Source organism: Myotis davidii, unplaced genomic scaffold (assembly GCF_000327345.1).
Source record: "Myotis davidii unplaced genomic scaffold, ASM32734v1 scaffold233, whole genome shotgun sequence".
NCBI classification, from domain to species: Eukaryota; Metazoa; Chordata; class Mammalia; order Chiroptera; family Vespertilionidae; genus Myotis; species Myotis davidii.
In genome coordinates this window covers 921,113-924,532 of record NW_006285917.1, presented here as the reverse complement: position 1 = coordinate 924,532, position 3,420 = coordinate 921,113, and the positions used below count along the sequence as shown (strand labels likewise).

The 3,420-nt window shown below is 46.6% G+C and overlaps 1 protein-coding gene across 3 annotated transcripts in view; it reads right to left on the bottom strand.

Annotated features, from left to right (window-relative positions):
* The window catches only part of CALCOCO1 (calcium binding and coiled-coil domain 1), a 15,497-nt gene extending 13,825 nt beyond the window's left edge, over nt 1-1,672 (bottom strand). The window contains exon 1 of one of the 3 annotated variants that reach the window (XM_006756958.2): nt 1,581-1,672. The gene's annotated coding sequence lies outside the window, so the exon portion shown is untranslated. Of the gene's footprint in view, nt 1-1,552 lie in introns of all 3 variants that reach the window. The other 2 variants (XM_006756957.2, XM_006756960.2) reach the window with 2 other exon arrangements.
* Nucleotides 1,673-3,420: the final 1,748 nt, after the last annotated feature.

Here is a 3,420-nt window from a genome sequence, read left to right as displayed (position 1 = left end):
AACGTGGTGGTGTGGGGAGATGGAATGTGGGGGCCTAGAGCCAGGAAAGCCCCACCCCTGGGCAGGGGACAGACTGGAAGGTGGGAAGGAAGGAGCCCTGGGAAGGGGATATTTATATATAATGTTGAGAGAAGGAAGAGATAGTTAAAAAAAAAAACACCTTAACATTCATCTCTTCAGGCAAACCTACTGGTTTGACTATGTGTAACCCAGTTTCGGTATTTTCCTCCCTATTTTCTCTCTGCTCCCCTAGCCTCAATTCTAAGTGTTGAATACCTCCATTCCTCCATCTGCTTGGATTGATCGTTGGAAGCACACTATAGGATGAAAGTGAGAGGAAGAGGTGTTCTGAGTTAGGTGGGGAGAGGAACAATAACAATAATAATCAACAGAACTCCTCAGCCTAGGGCTGTGAGATGGCCCCCCTCATCCCTTTCTCTAGCCCACTAATCAACACCCTGTGTCAGCCACAGCTGACTGCCTCCAATCAGCCATAGCCACTAGTCATGTGCACATCCCCGAACATCACAGCCCCACTCCAGGCTGAAGTAAGGTGTGTGTGGGGGGAGTAGGAACTTTAAAAGAAGAGAGACAGCAGAGAAGGTGGGCCAGCTCTACCATAAAGAGCAACTTTTTAATTGAATTGAGGAAAATGGGTTTCTTTAGATTTTCATCTCTCTAAAAATCCCTAGTTAAAACTAGTCCAGCCCTAGCCAGTTTGGCTCAGTGGATAGAGTGTTGGCCTGCAGGCCTGAGGGTCCCAGGTTCGATTCCAGTCAAGGGCTTGATCACCAGTAAGGGGTGTGCAGGAGGCAGCCAATCATTTGTTCTCTCTCCTTATTGATGTTTCTATCTCTCTCCCTTTCCTTTCCTCTCTGAAATCAATAAAAATATAACAAACAAAAAAACCACTCCATGTTTTCTTCAAATACAATTCTCCGGTTTTCTAAGGGGGTATATATTATCCCAAAGATCTAAGCCTGGGGAATCCCAAATACTTGCCACAAATAAAATCCTTAAGAGTTGGGACAGGCCTGAAAGAGAGCTCTGTACGTGTGTAGTCAAACTGAAGTGTTTGCATGGTGGGATACCATCATCCCACTCTGTAAGGCTCTAGAGTTCCTTGACATTCTACACCTTGGAAGGTCCGCCCCCCGCGCCCCGCAGCGAGTCAAACGTAGTAAAGGCCTTTGGATTGGCGAGGGGTGTGGGGCGTGGTAAGGGGAAAGGGAAGGTTGTGAGGGCCAAATTTTGCATGTGGAAGGATGAGCAAATAGTTCAGTCTCTCCCCAACTCCCTTAAGCATATCAAGCTTTTTTTGAGAAGGACAGAGAAGAAGGTGAGAACAGTGAGGGGCGGTATTCCTTTGATCAGGGCCCCCCTTGAGACCAAGAACTCCCACAACAGTGGAGCTGGCTTCTCCCGTACGTAAAGTATTAAAACCCAAACGTTTCTGCAACCCCTTTCTACAGTCCCCTTAGTTTATCCTTTCATAGATTGAAAGTGGGGTGACGCCCCATAAGATCCCCCCAAATTAGGCCAAGTTTCTTACCCCACAGACGGATCAGCTGTTCCCTTACCTTTCACCAACAACAAAAACAGCACTCCGTCTCCGAGAGGGGAGGGAGAAGAATGAGCGCGAGGACTTCTGGGATTTGTGGTTCCTCCACGGTCTTTTACTGGAGAGCTGACTAGGATCTGGGACTACATATCCCAGGAGGCTATTGTGCAAGGAGGGCGGAGAAGAGGGCGGTCGTGGCGGCGGCCTCACCACTGCATTCTGGGAGACGTAGTTCTCACGTCCATGACAGCAAACGAGGGTGTGGCCATCAAAAGACTTCACGGCCCATGATTCCTTAGGAGGGGGCAGGCTGTATTAGTGGTGACTGAGGGTTTGTAACGTGCGTAGTTGGGGGGTGGGAAGGAGTTAGGGCTTTAACGCCCGCTGTGTAATACTTTATAGTGCGTCTTGCGCCAAACGAGTTCAGATGCACTCTTTAGTTTACTTTTAACAAGTTTTGAGATAGGTAGTATTGTTTTACACACTTTATAGAGGAAGAATCTAAAGTTGAAAAGGTTAAGGAGCCGGTCTAAAATATCAAAGTTATGAAATGGTAGAACAGTAGGACTGCATGTCTCTATAAATGCCACGACTTCACAGCCACCTGCCATTTAAGGGATGGGAAACTAATAGCTGTGCTAGCAGTTTCTTCTCTGTTGCAACCCCAGGGACAGCCCCTGTAAAAACTACGTGTTGTGCACCGCTATTTCTTTACAACTTGAGGGTTTCAGTGATGGGCCTGCCAATACACCCCTCGACTGGATCCCCCTAGAGCAGCGGTTCTCAACCTGTGGGTCGCGACCCCTTTGAGGTCGAACGACCCTTTCACAGGAGTCGCCTAAGACCATCGGAAAACACATATATAATTACATATTGTTTTTGTGATTAATCACTGTGCTTTAATTATGTTCAATTTGTAATAATGAAAATACATCCTGCATATCAGATATACGTTACAATTCATAATAGTAGCAAAATTACAGTTATGAAGTAGCAACGAAAATAATTTTATGGTTGGGGGTCACCACAACATGAGGAACTGTATTAAAGCATCGCGGCATTAGGAACGTTGAGAACCACTGCCCTAGAGTGAACTCTAGATCTAGGAAGAGGGTCTATAGCAGCCGTGGGCAAACTACGGCCCGCGGGCCGGATCCGGCCCGTTTGAAATGAATAAAACTATAAAAAAAAAAGACCGTACCCTTTTATGTAATGATGTTTACTTTGAATTTATATTAGTTCACACAAACACTCCATCCATGCTTTTGTTTCGGCCCTCCGGTCCAGTTTAAGAACCCATTGTGGCCCTCGAGTCAAAAAGATTGCCCACCCCTGGTCTATAACCTGAGGGGGCAGTGTGGGTGGTGGTGGTGGTGGGAGGGAGGAGAAGTAGAAGCATGAAATTGGAAGGGGAGCCTGGTATAATTCTGGACCGATCACAACTCACAAACAAGCCACTTACTGGGGCCAGTGTGCCCAAGCCTTTAAATTAATTAGGGTAACAATACATGTTGTTGCTCCTGTTTTTATTTAGCAGAGGTGAAAGAGTCACACTCCTCCCACAGCCCAAGTTATGTCAAAGACTTGGGCATCATGTGCCCTCCCCCTTCTGGGCCCTCCAAGTACGTAGTCAGGCATTCTATGATCCCTTTCCCAGTCTTCATGTTAGGGGGTTGATTTGCTCTTTCTGAGTCCCTGCTTATTCCAAGTTTTTTTGTAGTATTTTTTGTTGTTATGACTGAATAGGGTGTCTGGTGCCTGCCCTGTGTGCCTTTCATCTGAAGATCTCTACGCACTTAGCTATAAGTTACTGGGCTGCACAAACACTGAGACACAGCTGTACAATTAGTCAGGATTTA